Below are 17,881 nucleotides of genomic sequence, written 5' to 3'. Positions count from 1 at the left end.
GAAAGATATTTCCTTCTACAGCTCCCCTTCATCTCCACACATTTCCTTCCATCACCTTCTCCTTTTCTGTCTGCTTGTCCTGTCTGTGGTGGGTTAGTGGTGTGAACACTTGGTTTATTTGGACGTTTAATACAAGCTGACCCCTGTCCCCTGATGTGTGTGTGTCCACAGATATGTGTTTGTGTGTATGTCAGCCCAGAGAGCACTCTCCCATGACAACTACGTCAACGACCCGGAGATGGTGTCGAAAGAAGACCACACCGCACAGGGAGAACACACACCACACATCAGCTCAACACACAAGCATACGTACATGCACACAAATAAACTTTAGCACACATGCACTCTTTCCAACAAAGCAGCACAGTGAGGAATACATGGATATATCTGTGTGTGTATGTGTGTTTATGTGTGTTTTGGTCTTGAGGAAATCTTCAGCATGCGCTAGAAGAATCCCTAGGGCTTCTTACTCAGCTCTGATTGGCTGATTGGCTTGCCACGTTTGTTTCCACAGCGACAAAGCTGTCACTGCCTCCCACCACCCAGGTAGAACTGTCAATCACTCTGGCTTACAGCCAACCACATGCAGGGTTTCCTGCAGCCAATCAGCTCTCTGGTTCTGCATTTTCAGGTCAAGGATTTATTATGAAGTAAAGTTCGTATCAAATAAACTTACAACTTATTTTGCTTATAGTTTAAAGGTACAGTGTGCAAGAATTACCGACATCTAGAGGCAAAGATGGACATCAAAATCACTTAAAATACCAGGCACAGTTGGGAACAGATGGCGGCCATCAGCGATGGAAATTCATCTAGACCAGTGCTTCCCAATCCACGTCTTCAGGACCACTGCACTGCATGTTTCATAGGTAACCCTACTTTAACTCATCTGAATGAAATAAAGTGTTTGTTAACAGGCTGCAAAGAACTTGATTAGAAAGTCCAGTATATTCTGACTCAGGTTGCCCCTTCAGCATTTTTGCTGATGCAGATAAAAACAGATTGTTTTAATAAAACAGATGATTAAGGTGGTAAGAATGTACAATTTTACAAATTGTGGCATTGAAGCACACAGCACAACCTGCCCTGCCGCAGACCAAGTTCCCATTAAATATGAATTTAACTGGGTTCAGTCATTAAAGCAGACATCACCACTCACATTGATACCCACCCAGTTGCATATGAAGCTTCTCGCTGAGTCTGAATGGGCCAGTAAAAAAAGTTTTTTCTTGTTCTTGCGACTTCAAGAGCAAGAACAAAGTTCTTGCTTCTCGTGGAGTATGAAACAAGCTTCAAACAAAGCTATTAGTTTTACTGAGCACACAGGAGTTGTTTGTCCATTCAGAGACACCACTGTAACACCAATGGTACAAATATGCCAGCTGCCACATCTTTGCACCCATGGCACCACAGTACCCTAAATACCACTGCCTTTTTATCCTTCTTATTCACAAGAATACTCCATAGGGGTGTTCACCTGAGCTATAGCCAGCTTAACTTTGGTTACAGTCACTCATCAAGATGGACCAGTTTCATGAAAGGTTTATATGGAACTTGTTAATGTCTAAAAAATTATATTACTCAAAAACATCACTAATGCATAGTCTGAAGAGTATTATGCTACATATGAGTATGATATATCATTTAATAATACCATGGTCAGAAATAATTGTAATGACAACTGGCTGCATAATTTTCATATATACACACATGCAGTTAAATCACTGTAATAATCCTCCGTTATGGGGCATCACCGTAGCAACGTGTTAATCAACTAATTAAGATCAGCTGTCTTTATCAGTTAAATGAGAAAAATGCTCTGTAACTTGACAATGGTTGTTTGGCATGAAAAGTACATCGAAGCCAACATGAAACAGTTCTTCCGCTGTGTGTCACAGTGTTCTAAACTCCACATCGTGCATTATAACCGTCTAATGTACGGCTCCTCATTGTGAAATCCTTATTCATAACTTCATCTGAAAAATACATGATTTGAATAAACAAAAACTTAACCTGACAAACAGATTTGTTAATTGCAATTTTAAAAATAGGTTTTATAACTAGAGCATACTCATATATTACTATTAAAATTCCGTTTCTACTCTTAAGCATCTGAATGATCTTGTTTTAATAAAACTTAAATTGTCTTGGATCTAATCATGTCTCCATCTAAACAAAGTCTATATCAGATTTCTTACAAGGGTAAGCCTCCTGATGACCACAGTTATGGGAATGGTCATAAAAACCAGATATAGAGTCTTTGCTATTCTGGAGTTGAGGCATGTCTGAGATGATGAAAAGAAGTTGTAACACAATATAGAAGTCAGGGACTCATGGAGCAATGTCACAGAATCAGGGCTGCTGGCTGTCACATGGCCATAAAAATAGAAAAAGCAAACACATGGCATTCAGAGCTTAGAAGACAGTAAAAACAAGAGAAAAGGTAGATGGATGTTACCATTTGTCTACATATTAAATTATTTCTCAGCTTCAAATTTGAAGAAGCACCAATAAAAGTCTAACCACATAAGATTTCAAATAAAATCCTCACAACTTGCTGTGTACATGTATCAAGCCACAGACACTTTATTTTAAATATATTTGTAAATATAATTACTTTTAATGTAAATTTTCATATAATAAAGCATGCCATAAGCTTTGCAGTAGTTACGTCAAAATAATATAATGTGCTTATTTTAGCATATCACTTTTTACAGCACATTTTAACTCCACACAAGTCACATCTTGATGTTTTAACCCAGAAAAACCAGCGTGATATACATGATACATACAGTTTCTGAGACATTTGGCATCATTTATGGTTTAAACTTTGTTCAATTTGCTGTGGAACACAATCGTATTTTTTTCTTCTACCCCTTGATGGACACTAGAAAGCAGAATATTAGGCTATGAAAACCATCACGTGGTAATCAACAGTACATATCCCCAAAACATTTTGGTGATTTTATTATTTTACATTTTGTTAAAGGGACAAATAAAGACCTAAATGCCAATGTTTTCAGTGCCAAAACTCAAAAACAAAAGGTTTAATTTTTTGTCCTCATTAACTTAAGAAAATTTAAGGGCGAGACACTGACATCTCTTTGCCGATACTATACTCATCAGTGTGGGACTAGACGGAAGGGAGATCTGCATCCTATCAGTTTATGACAATAATAAGAGGGACTTTGTATGCATTGTGTGAAAGAATAAATGCTATATATCTATACGCTACTTACTATACATCTGTATGACCATTTACTATTGCCTATTGTTGTGAGTGTGTGTGTTACACATGTATGCTTTTCGTGTTAATCCTTGTCCTTGCTCGGGAGTCACATACTCCATTGTACATACAGAGAGCAGCTTTTCCCATGTGGGCTACAGTAGCCCCTTTAGTATGTTTGCGTGCCTGCTGAACAGAATACAGTAAAGCCTTTTCACTGTAATCACTAATCAATAATAGTGATCGCAGGCTAATCATCAATACTCCTCCATCTGCCACCTATTGGCCTGAGCAAATAAACACTCCACACAGAAGCCTGACAGATGCTCTGTGCATTGCTTTATCAGGATAACATGACTTTTATTTATTAACACACTTAATACAATTTTAAACAAAATAACATAAAAAATTTGACGTGATGTTAATATACCATCATATGACAGACAACCCATGTTTACAGTAAGAATCCATCAGTAATGCATTGAGCCGGATGTTTCTGTGACCTTTCTGTTTTTAGGCTTGACCCCAGCAGATGATCCTGGAGAAGGATTAGTGCCTGCTATGCCTAATTAACCCCACAGCAAACGGCTCAGACTGGAGCAACAATCACTCACACAACAGCAGCACCTCTCTGATATATTTATAACCTTTTCCCTTCTCTTTTTTTTTTTGAACATTTCAAATATCTTCCCAAATAAAAGATGAGGACTAAGGTTTGCATACCAAACCTGCAAAATCCATTCTCACTCTGACAACAGCCTCTGTTTCAGGTTTACCTGATATGTGTCACTTGAACACCCTCCCAAAAGACTTTCCAGACCCCCGTTAGCCCTTCTGCAATCCCCCCTCGAAGCCTAAACAGATGTATTTTGACTGTGAGGTTTGCAGAGAGGAAGCAGAGGTTGGATTTCCACAGAAGTTTAAAACCGACACAAACAACCAGGGTGAAGACCTGCGGAAATGAGCTTGTTAACATAACACACAACCACAAGCACTGAAGTTAAGAACAAAGGCGGCACCAGTGGACTTTAGACTGTACACCTGTTAGAAAATGAAAAGAACAATGTTTTAATTGATCCGGACCATGTTTTCAAGCAACAGCGCAGGTATTATCATAGCTGGAATTTAAAAAAGAGCTCAGTCATGTTTCAGCTGTGGCATTATGTAGGAGTGGAGGAGACATTTCCAGTTTAACTTGAAATGCCTATGTTTGCGCTACAACTTCTGATATACGACTTTTTACGCTCCTGTTCAGCTTCTTCATGCTTCTCGGTTGATCATTCATCCAGAATAAGGTACTGTAGTTCTAAACTTTCCCAAGCATAACACTTAACTCTCAGACTTCAGATTTACTTGTATTTCTTAAAGTTTAGGAAGTAAAAACCCTTTCTGCCTTTAAGATTAGGCCTATAACTTTCCGTTTTGAATATGCTTATAGTTACAGCTGGCTGATTGATCCTTATCCATCACTAAAGTTATGTTGCTTTTGAGGAATGTCCAGATGCACCAAGAATTTTCCTCCACTTTTTTCTCTTTGCTCTTTTTCTCTTCATTTATACACATAAGACATTATTGTCATTAACTTTTGTTTCTCTTTTTTTCTCAGTGGGTGTCCTTGGACCCCTCTGTCCTCTCCTCTTCATAGATTTGATGAAGGTTTTTTCCTTTCTGTTATGTTATCATCTCCACTGTTACTATTGTTCCGCTCATGCTTAGGATGGGATATTGAATCAATAGAAGATAGCATGTAAATTGTTAATATCCTTATTTATAAATTGGACTATACTTGATCATCTAATGGACTTGTTTTAATTTATTTATAATGGGACAATAATGAATTGTATTAAAATTAACTGTGTCATGTGTCATGTGAGCTGATTTTGTAAATCTCAGTCATAATCGTTACTTTATTGAATGTTTATCACTATAATCTTGCTACCTTTCTACCTTTTCAAACACTTATTATTTTAATTGTACTATTTTGTTGCCTTATTGAATGCTTATTCTTAAAAATCTTTCTTGCTTACATTGTTTATAAGACCTTATAGTATGTCGAAACAGCTGAAAGTATTTGCCGTTGAACTAAGTTTACATTTTGTAATGCGTAACAGAGTGTTTAAAGGATGTTGCAAGATGGGTTGCAACATAGAAAGACAGAGGGTAGCCCTGAAAAGAAAGCAGACAGGAGGGGAGAAAGGAAGTAACACCTATTTGTATTGCTTCATAACAAGATACAGAGAAACGGCAAACCACAGGCGGTTACCCAGAAACCATCTGCATGCATTGTTGGGGTGTAAATCACAACTTTTGCAGAAGAAAGTGACGGTGCACCTTGTAGATGTGCAAGACCACAGATGTTGCAATATTAAACTTTGTACAAAGTAAATTACTGATGAGCTATTGGTCTTCAGGTAAATTTTCAAAACAGAGATAAAAAAAAAAAAGTGTGTGAAAATACCTCATAAGTCCTTTTTGCATGCTGTATTCTAAAAGTTCAGTAGTAAAAAGAGTTTATTTCCTCGTTCCTCGACGGGCAATCCCCCCAAGAAGCAGAGCCTCTTGGTGAGAAAGGTTAGAAAAGCCTGATTAAGGCTTACTTTCCCTTTCTTCTCTCTCTATAAAGCTAAAGACATTTTATTGCTTTTAATTGCCGGAATTAATTGAATTATTTTCTATTATCAATATTTTTATTATTATTAGCGTTATCTGTTAAATGGGATATAGTTTAACTATCTCAAGTACTTATATGGAAATCTTTTGATGTTTAGATTAATGTATAAATTTGAAGTGATTCATAAACTTTCAAACACTGCAAACTATCACTATAGTCTCCTCTCTGCTATGAAGCAACATTAGAAACACTTCTGACTCAACTTATAAGAGCAGTGGACAGTTAAATCTGCCTTGTAGACACGGGTTGTAGTTTTGTAGCAAAGTGGAACAGATGGCATCATCAACAATCTGCAGAAGAACTTGCGTCTATATTAATATATTGCACATCCTGTATATAAAGACAGCTGAGGTCATGATCAGTCACACACACATGCAGGACGGTATGTAAAGTATCCTTGGTTATGCCTGGACGACGCAATTCAACACCCAGCAATTAAACAGTTGCAGAGAACCTCACACTCTATTTAGAGGGTTACTAAGCAACACATCTTCAAGCTTTGATTTTTAATAGACTGCTGTTTTATTTAGTTGGCTTAACATACTGTTTATCTATAGATTTATGTGACATATACTAACCGGCTCACATCCTGTTCACACATATTTAGCTTCTGCTGAAGTGTATATCCCTGAGAAAGTCACTTAGGAGCTGTCGCATGGGAACCTTTTTTCTTTTTGTGCCTCTACATTTTTCTAAGAGTTCGTAGTGATCAGAAACTGAATTCTTGATCAATTGATTGGAGTAACTTTGGGAAATTAAAATGTTAGTAATTGCTGTGCAAAAGTCGCAAGTCATCCTTATTTTCATTCCAGTTCTCTCCTCCTTAAAAATGGCATCTTGACAGCCGACCATCCATCATGGAGACCATTAAAGTGGTCTCGACCAACAGTAGATGGCTCACCCGACATGTCAGGAGCATCTCTCAGGTCCTAAATCAGGTTTTTGTTGGATTTTTTTCCTATTTCTTTGAGAAATTGCTTTCAGATACTCATCCTCTACTTAAAATAGTGGTCCTCTGTTGAATGAAAATATGATAAAAGGATATCAAGCAAAAAATGTTAAAATAGTAAAAAAAAAAAAAAAAAAAAAAGAAAGGAAAAAAAATGCAGTTTAATAACAACCTGGAGAAGTATTTATTTGGGTAATCTATAGTTTTTGCTAATAAGTATCTCATTATTGTTTGTTTAGCATTTTAGATTCTTTTATTGCCTCACAGTGTGAAGCATTTTAGTTGAATAAAAATCTTAAAAAACAAAGAAGCTCAAATACCACCTTATAATTGAATTTGTTAATTCCTCTGTACAGTTTTGACAAGACCAAACCAACAGTTTATGGTAAAATGAATGCAGGCTTAAAAGAATCTATAAATCATTAACAAACCCCGATACTTGCAGCAGTAACACAGAGAAAATCAGTTTTGCCCTTCAGCATTTGATTATGTGGGTATGTGTGTGTATGTGGGCTTTTATGTTTGCAGATATGTACAAGTACTTCCCACCACATTCCGTGCCCCCCTCTCCCTTCACTGTATTGTTTTGATAACCAAGCTGTGAATGTATAGCTTTGTCTCTACTATGGCAACTGTACATATGTGTGTGTTTGTGGAAGTCATCCACAGAGTCAAGACTCAAAAACACAGGTGTGAATGTATGAAAGAAACTAGATAAACTGCCTTTGAACATTTTATTGTGCAACCTTGTGCACATGTGGGTGTATAATAAGGCTTTTCATGTGCAAACAATTATCTGATATTGAATTATTCTAAATACATCTTCATGATTAAATGTGAAGTTACCAAAAGTGTAAAAAGCAGTTTCAGTTTGATTCTTGGTATTCAGACACTTGTGATGCTCGGCCAGAATGTCCCAGGTGGATGAGGGCAGAGAGGGCAGAGGGAAGGGGGGGGTAACTGGTTATTACAAGCATCCAGAGAGAAGGACAGATGGTTAGACACTGGTCAGGGTTTCGTAGCAAAAGGCTGTAAAACCGATATGAGAAAACCATGTGTGATTCAGTTAGGAACACATGTATACATGTATTATACTTCCACTTGAATTGGACAGTTCAGTGAGATAAACGGAGAGACATGTTGCATTTTTCTTATACTATTAACCATGTGATCAAGCTGATACAACAAAATATATAATGTGTCAAAATCTTGAACCAGTCATAATTTTTCTATGCTTTGCTTCCAAGGTACAGGGTCTTATAATTTCTAGTCTTTAGTAGTTTAGGTTGCTATTTCACTCATTTTCTGTACAGTGTTTGTACCTGACCACTTCCAAGAAAATATGTTTTGTTTGTTAATGTTTCAAGCAGGAAAAAGGCATTTAACTCAAGGGATGAGCCAGCTTTAGATAAACATAAACAACGACTTCATCTTTTGGTGATTAGTTACTAGCAGCCTGTCAAAAAGAAATATAAGTTGTCCGTCTTTCCTTTGTAATAAGAAATCACCAACAAGGTGAATCATAAAAAGTAATACACTTAAAAACTTGTAAAATGTCAACATTGACTCTCAAGACCTAAAACTTTTTTTGAACCCAAAAAGAAATTTGTTTCAGCATAATGTGAAGAATGAGGACAAAATATCAAGCAGATAGATTTTTTGCTCATTTAACTTATTTTAAAGTCATTCAAATCTATCAATAATGTAGGCAAAGCTGTTGGTGGTGTAAAAAGAAAAAAAAAGCAATCTCTGCTAAATTGATAAAAAGAATTTTAAAAAAAACCAACCCCGTATTCTTTTATTTGTTATTGTGCTCGTAAGGAGGAGCTCGTAAAATAGTTAAAATGAATAAATAAATAAATAGATAAATAAAAAATTATGTTTCAGTATAAATATCTTAAATTTTAAGGACACAGCATTTGTACTTTTAACCGCTGTTTAAGTTATAGTAAATAGCATTACATTTAAAGGTAACAGTTTTCATTTTAGGTTTTGTACTATATACACTAAATGTATTTATAGGAAGGACTCATTTAGGGACCACCTCCAGCTAAATTATTTAGCAAGTTCACTTCTGTGAACAAGACAACTATTAGTCCTTGTAACATCAGGCAAAGAGTCCTCAAGTGTCTATTTTTTCAAAGAGCAAACCGAGTTATCAATAGAAGTATTTTATCACCCTTTAAACTCGTGTCACGAGTGCACCCAAGATATTGGCAAGTGCAACACAACATCAGCATGAAACGAACCAGTGATGGCGCTATTTAAAATGATAGAAACTTGAATGTAATCTGCTATAAAACTTCTGAAAACTCTTCAGGTATATTGTGTATGAAAGATAAATTCAGTCTCAGACTTCTGATGTTTACTTAAAAGCTACAGTCATCCTCAAGTTTATTGATACCCTCCCATTAAAGAAGGAAAAAAAAAGGAAGCTGATAAGATAAAATATACAGGTTTTTTGTCCCTGGAGTTTGTAAAGGTTAAATGGGAGATAGAGCTGTCAGGTATCAGGCCCCCCTCTTACAGAACCAGCTCCTAGTTTGGTTTTTGGTAAGCAGAGACTATCTCCTTTATATTTAGACTTCAAGCTGTATTAAATGTGTAAAACTATAACTAAAACTACCTATGGGAACTGCTAATCCTGCCTTTTATTTACCACAGATGTAGGCTAGTGCTACTTAAATCCATATTCTCTATGCTTTGATATATAAGATCGTTACAACACTTATGCGCTTCTCTTTTTCTTGCACAAAAAATATAACCTAGTTAAAGAACTTGTTGTCTCCTTTTTCTGTCCCTCTCCAACCCTAACAGTTTGTAATGGCCACTGTTCTTCAGGCTGGTTATGCTGGACGTTTTTCCTTCTTGTTAAAAGGGAGTTTTTCCTCTCCACTGTCGCCTACCACTCTGGAAAGGGGATCAAACTAAAGTGAATATTTGAAAAATTGTACTAATGTACTGCTTATAAATTGTACTAATGTGGCTCATATTGTTTTAACTGAATTATGATAGGACTGTATTTTCTTGGTATGACTGTCATGAAATGATGACATTCAAATTATTATGAACTGAAAATACTGAACAAAGATTTTTTTTAATGTGTGTATGTTGTTTCAGACATGAAAACTTTTTTTCTTGGTATGGTTCCAAGGTATCAAAATATACAAAAACAGCACAAAGAGCTAAATAACTCCAAGTAGCATCAACAGTCTCTTTTGCTCTGCTCTGCTGTCAACACCCTCAGGATCCGGGTGACACATAAGTTCACTGGAACCACAGACAGGCGCCATCTACCTAATCTCCTCACACATCTCTCTCTCTTTCTCTGCTTTGGTCTCTTTATCTCTCAAGGTCTCTCCTCCAGTTTGCACCAGAGCTTACACTTACACCTGCAGCGAGGCGAAACTATCCAAGTTTGGATCTTTACGGGGGCAGAGAAACAGATGAGACCAGTCTGGAGAGGAAGTCCCCTCTGTTTCATATGTAACTTGTTGCTATATTATGGACCCTCTTGGGTTACTGCTTGTGCTCTGTTTAGACTTGTTTGTGTCCTCTGCATGTGTGCATGCTTGTTTACAGCTGGGGTTGTTTTGCATCATGCAGATTCTGTTCGCATCATTGCACTGCCGATAACAACTGATCCCGCTCATATTAATACAGGTTTTATCTGTAGTGAGCGGTTACACATAGGCTTATTAACACCTATTTATCCTTACTGTTCTAACTTCAACAAGGTTTTGGAAACATTCCTCAGAGATTTTTGGTCATATTGACATTGTAGCATCACATAGTTGCTGCAGATTTGTTAGCTGAACCTCTGGTTCCACCACTTTGCAAAGGTCAATTGGATTGAGATTTAGTGACAGCAGAGGTCATTGGAGTACATTAAAAATGTTGCCATACTAAAGAAACCAGATTTAGATAATTTGAGCTTTGTGGCATGATGCATTATTCCTCTGGATTTTACCCATTTGTGACAAAGTAGCCTTGTCACGTACAATGATGCCGAATGCATACACACACACACCCATACTCACCTGGCTATTCTCATGAGATGGGTGCGCACCCACAAGCGACGCTCAGATGGGACACCATAGCAGCTATAGTCCAGGCATTCCATCTAGCAGCGTAATATTAGGGGTGCACACTTGATATTTTTGCTAACTATACTGTCAGTATGATGCTGGAAGGTTACTTAACCGTGTTCCTTCCACTTGCGCTTGTGTGTGGTGGAAACCGAGGCAATGCCCAATCCACGCTTAAAATGTCTATGTAGAATGAGGAAACGATGTCATCATCACGTGACTCAGGAAAACGCAGCACAGCGTCAATTATTATGATTATTTGACGGTTTGAAAGATGGTTTACATGTTCCAATGTGTATAATTTATTTGTTTTTTCTGTATGTAACTGTATGTAACTTTGACATATGAGCAGCGCCATTTTTTATCACCAATTTCCATGGCGACGAAAACTATTGGTTTTAGAGAGTTTTTTCTACTTTGAAATTATAGTGACATCCCGAGGGAGGGACTCAGTGGTCATCTTCTCTAGGTTGTGCACGTTCATGAGAAAGAAGCCACACCCACTTCCATCGCTATTTATATTGTATAAATATTTGCAGCAGTTGACCAATCAAACGCAGCCTGCAGGCAGGACATAGGGCGGAACTTTCTCTGTTAGCTTGTTTCTGGCAGCGGCTGATCTGAGAGGATCAATACAAAATGAATGAAATGGTTTTTGAAAAATGCTTGATTATTTATTGCCCTTCTGGACAAGCATATTAAAATAAATTAGACTGAAATGTGCATATGAAGCCACTTTAAACTGCCTCGTATTCAACTCTCAGCTCAGTTCATCATCTTATTCTTCTTCTCTTACAGTTGTTCTCACTCAGCACAGAGCCCCCTGGTGGTACAAAATACCAGTTTTTTACAGTCCCCAACATAGGAGCAGTTAACATGAATGCAAGTGCCTGTAAACACAACAGCAATGATAGTGAAACCCTTGGTGAGATAACCTTGTAAATATTGTGAATTTCTCTCTGGACACTGTACACATCACTGCACTGTGGAGAGTCGGTTGGGAGAGCACAATAAAATCACCGCAAAGGAGCCACAACTGCGCCAGAGTCTTGGCACAGCAAAAAAACCCCATCACACCATTAGTAGATTGGTACACTGTGATCATAAATGGGTGGTAAGAAACAATACTCAGGTAGGATAGTAGTGTTTAAATTATGCTTAGTTGACACTAACAAGGCCCAAAGTGGGACAATAAAATGTAGCCCACCCCTTTAACACCACCAGCAGCCTGAACTTTCAAGACAAGTATGGATCCATGCTTTTATGAAATGGAAACCAGTTTTTCTAATTAGCCTTAGTTTCCTGTTGTTAGATGACATGAATGCTGCTGTAGCTCACCTGCTTTTAATCATGACCAACCAGTCTGTCCATTCTCCTCTGGCCTCTGACATCAACAAGCCATTTGTGATCCAGACAACTGCTGCTCGCTGGATATTTTCTCTTTTTCAAATGATCATCTGTAAACCCTAAAGTCCCTTAAATCCCCTTTCTTCCTCATTCCAATGCTCAGATTGAACTTCAGCAAGTCATTTTGACCATGTCTACACACTGAAATACAGTCAGTTTTTACCATGTGAACAGGTGTACCTGATAAAGTGGTTGGTGGTTACCTACTTCCTTCCTTGCGGGCTTCCTTCCTTCCTCAGATGGGAAGACAGAGTGCAATAAGAGGAGTAAATGATAGAAAAGAATAGAGCAGCTTATTGTGAATTACTTTTCCAAGTCTCATATCACCATCTTCATGTCAGTTGCCTCATGTGAGCGCGCCTCGTTCCCATGACCAGCCCGCTGCAGGAGGTGCTGCTGGGAAAGACACGGCCTTTGCACACCAATGTAGCATGAGCCCCTCACACAAGTACACACACATACACATACACACACACGTGTGTATGCGGGAGAGCATTCATGAAATCATCTCCCAGTGCTGCTGTTACCCACACCTTTCCATCCGGTTTAGACCTACGACCAAATAAACGCCTTTCACACTTCATATCAACCGACACACATGCACACATACACTTACACGGACAAGCCCTTCTGTCTATAATTGAAATAAAACTGCAAGGAAAGGTTATGACCTGCTGGTTCTGCTGATGCGATATTAACTGCTCAGCCAAAAGAATTATGCTTTCTCTCAATGTTACTTTCTTTCTCACATTCCCACCATATTTTTATTCTTTTCATGCTTGAATTCACACCCCTGACTTGTTGTCAGTGCATATTTTACATCTAATAAAAATACATCTCTGCGTGTGGACAGTTGCTGGACTTCTTCTAAACCCAAAGACCTCCCTCCTTTTTCCTCCCCTGCAGTATTTTTTTAATGAAAGAATGACACCATTGGGAAGAAATACACTCAAATAGATGTACATATCTATCTGTATATGTATCTCTTTTTCTCTTTTTTTCCTTTCTTAAAAAAGTGAAAGAAAAACAAACCAAATTCCTTCTGTTGTACAGGTCAACCAGCTGCTTTCTGATGGCCAGCATCAGAGTAATTAGGAGTGTAATAGGGTCAAGGAAGTCCTAATCAGGTTCTCTTCAAGCCCCAGACGTCAGGGTGAAGACAGTACTGATCCTGGAACAACACAGTCAAATAGCTAGTGGAACAATTTTTGCGTTGCTTCATCTGAACTGATTTTCTACTTTTCTCTTCATTTGATTAACCATCCAACAAATCAGTACTACAAACAGAAAAAGTTGGACATATGGGAAATGTTAGGGTTCATGTTTAGGTTTAGCTGAACAGTAACTTACCAGTTCTTGTGAAAAAGGTACAGCAGCAGTTTACTGTTTCTTGTTGATTATCCATCTTATGAGCCACAAACACTGACAAGAACAGAATCTGGGAAGATTTCTGGAGTTTCACACAACCGCTGTTGCTAGCCACAAGCATTAACGTTTAGACTATCTGCCGGACACACTGAGCAAAGTAAAAATGTTTTCACCCTTTCAATATAGTTCACAAACAGCCAATCATCTGCTTAAGAATGTCAACAGAAAAAATGTATCAACAAAAAATAGGAAAATATTCAAAACATCAAAAAAGGTAATAACAACATCCTGGCTAAAACCACAACCTCCTAGTGAAGACATCTTGTGGGAAGGGGTAAAGGACGTGATGGGAATGAATAAAAAAACAGCAAGAATACAATTCAAAACAAAAAAACAAAAAAAAATAAAAATAAAAATAAAAAAAAAATAAAAAAAAAAAAATATATATATATATATATATATATATATATATATATATATATATATATAATTGTGTTTATTTTTATTTTTTTTATCTATTTCTTTTATGTAAGTTTGTATGTATACGTGTATGATATGTTTGTATATTTATATATGTGTATATGCAAGTATATATGTATGTGTGTATGTGTATATCTGCAACAAAAAAAAGATGTCAACAGAAGTTGACATGATAAAACCAGTGTTCTTCGGGTCGTTTAACACTCTCCCCTCCCTACTCACACTCTCCCACCTCCTCTGATTTGTTTTCTCCCAGTGCTAATCAAAATTCCTCATGAACACCTTCCATCACATGCCTGATGATCCGTGCAGACGTCCTCCCAGACGAGACCATTTCGTCATTCTTCCACACAAACACACTCTATTTTGCTCCTGGCCTTGGCCTTTGACCCAATCTCTCATAATTCTACTGTGTTTCGATCCCTCATAAGCTGGCCTCTAAGTGATAACAGATAAATCCAGTGGATCTTTACCAACTCAAACAATAGAGCTTTGTGCATGAATGTATGTGCATGTAAAAGCTTGTATTTTTGTCCAAGGACTTTCCTTCCCATCTCTATCTGCATGCATGTGAATTTTTGTTGCCAGTTTATATTTAGTGTATGTCATATAATGGTAGAGGCAGTGTATCTTTGCTGTCTGTGTGTGTGGTCAGCAGACCTCTCTCCTCTGAGAGTTGTATTTAATTTAGGAGCACAGCTACGACTCCCTTGGCTGCTGTAGGCGTCATGCTCTGTAACGCCACCAGGGCCCACAGAGGAACGGAAGGGAAAACGAAAAAAGACCATGAAGACATTTGCTCAGGTCTCAGGCTAACAAGTCTGTGGTTACTTGTTTCCATTAATGAAACATACATTCATGTTATATAATAAATAATTATGTGTGAGATAAATGGTTAATGAGCAGATTTACTCATTTGCTGGTTGTGTTAACATAGTTATCTATTATTAAAGCTTTGACTCAAATGATAAAACTAGACTTTAGACTGATGAAACCCATAGTGTGTCTGTGCATCCAGTAGTTGCAGCAACCTAATCGTATGCAAGTGGAAAATGCTGAAAAGGGACCAATGTATAAATAAAAATAATATAATGTAATGAAAATAATGTATAAAGTAAGGATAAGTATGATTAACAGACAGGTAACAAACCTGCAATCCATTAATTGAGCCATTGGGACATAGAGTCATAGGTGCAATGGTCAAAGAATAAATACCATGACAATCACCTTACTGAGTACCTCTTCCAGCTGAAATAGGAGGGAACCAAACTCAGTTAATCCAACAAGACCTGCGTTTCGACTGTGGGACAAGTGCTAAATAACTACCCTGGGAAGCATCTAGAAGGCATCCTGACTAGATGCCCAAATTACCTCAACAAGCATTTTTCAATGCAAAGTCATTTTACTGCGAGCCTATTCCAGAGGACTGAGCTTTTCACCATTTTCTTAGTGTTATCCCTGCAATGAGGAAAAAGTTCCTTTTGGTTGTTTGAGGTAATTTTGTTTAACTCTCAGTCACTACCAACAGCTCATTGCTGAAATGTAGATCAGCTGGTATCACCTTTCATCTCTCTCATCACCAAAGCAGACCAGTAAAGCATCCACATTACCACAAAAGCCCAAGAACCACATCCCATACTTAAACTCTTCCACTTGAGATAACTCATTCAAAGCAATCCACCATTTTCTCACTGAAAACCAAACTTAGAGACAGCTTCAAGACCTGCCATGGGTCCCCACTTGATGCAGTCAGCAGGACATTGTCACCATAAGTGGTCACCAATTGGTACTTGGCTTCTGAACATGAAGTTTATGAAGAGAATCAGTGACACAGGGCTGCGCAGGCACAGTCCAACAGAACCCAAACAACAAGTCTTACTACTGTCAAGAATACAAATCAACCTTTCACTTCATTTGCTGAATGGTTCGTAGCAAGGAGTTTCGTACTCCATATTACACAGCAAGAAAAACAATTGTGAGCCTTCTTCGAGTACACTGGATGAATTATCAATGTAAATCAATATCCATCCATCCATTTCTTAAGTGCTTAGTCCAATTGAGGGTTGTGGGAAGCTGGAGCCTATCCCAGCAATCATTGGGCAAAGTAAACCCTGGATAGGTCCTCAGTCCAGCTCAAGGCCAACACAGAGAGACAAACAACCACATACTCACAATCACTCCTAGACACAATTCAGAGAAACCAATTAACCTAACATGCATGTCCTTGGATGGTGGGAGGATGCTGGAGTACCTGGAGAGAACCCATGCACACATGGGAAGAACATGGAACCTCCACACAGAAAGGCCATCATTCAAACCTCCCCAAGCTGAGGCTCAAACCAGCACCCTTCTTGCTTTGAGGCCACAGAGTCAACAACTTTGCCACTGTGCAGCCTGATCAACATCTGTTATTTAAAAAATGTCAAAAAACAAAAGGTACGTAGACCATTTTTTTGGTCTTGAATAGAAAAGATTTAGGACGACAGAAAAATTATTCTAAATTCTAAACAGCGACAAAGCAGCAACAATACTGTCAAAGATGGTCTTTGTAGTGCAGCAACAGATGTTATCAAAGCCAGAGGAGAATGATGGTCCTCAGGATGAATGGAAAGACACATGAAATCCTATCTTCCTCTAATCAAATTACAACAACATGGAGGGTTCGTGTTTGTTTCCTACATGTGGGTTTTGCAGATGGATGCAGATGCTGCAAGAAGTGTGTGTCTGTGGGTGCGCTTGCATCTGTTGTCTCTTTGCCTATATGAGTATAGCATGTCTAAACAGGGCCGTGTTTGAGCCTTGTAAACACTAAACATAGTGGGCTGAACCATCACTCTGCCATGCTGCTTGTGATTAGCAGGTTACAGCAGGGTGATCAGAGAGAGCCAGGCGAGCGGAAACCAGAGAATGTGTTTTATGAGGACCTTATTTTAGCATATATTTCCCAGAATTAGCTCCACTGTGGCTTCACTAATTTCAGACAGAGGGATGTAAATGCTAAATATAACAGCAAACATCTAACAGATGCTAAGACAGGAGCTAATAAAATGCAAAGCATCTTTGCCAATTTAGAGCATAAATGTGCATTGATGTGGAGCACACACACACACACACACACACACACACACACAAACATCTACCCAAAAGGCATACACACAAGTATATGCTGTGTGGGTAACATATTTAGCTGTGCTATATGTGTTTGCTGTAAAAGTTTGCTCAAAAATAAGTGATCATAAACTTAAACAAGATTCCCAAAATACAAGGATGCAGAAAAAATGTGGCCGTTTCTATTTGTGCATGTGTAAAATTCCATTTGTCCAAAGGGCTAAGGTTTCTTATTATCAAGTCCTGAGAGCAGATTTATTTGTGTGACACTTCTTAACATGCAGAAGTGCTAACTGAAGTAGCATGGAGGGATCAAAAGAGGTGTGGTCCGAGTAGCTCATTACTGCCATAAATGCACTCAGGAAACTTCAAGTACCTCTTACTTCTGATCAGCCATCTCTATGCTGCTGTTGCCCGGTTGTCCATGTCTGTCAGCAACCTTCCCAACACACACACACACACACACACACACTACTGGTATAGGGGCACATAAGCAGTCAAAATAAAGTTATCTCGGGTAAACATCGCCATATCGCTTATCGCAAAGACAGAATGAAGAAGGAGGATGAGAGAGAGGAAAAAGC

This window comes from Telmatherina bonti (assembly GCF_933228915.1).
Source record: "Telmatherina bonti genome assembly, chromosome: 16".
NCBI classification, from domain to species: Eukaryota; Metazoa; Chordata; class Actinopteri; order Atheriniformes; family Telmatherinidae; genus Telmatherina; species Telmatherina bonti.
Note: the sequence above shows the minus strand (reverse complement) of the source record.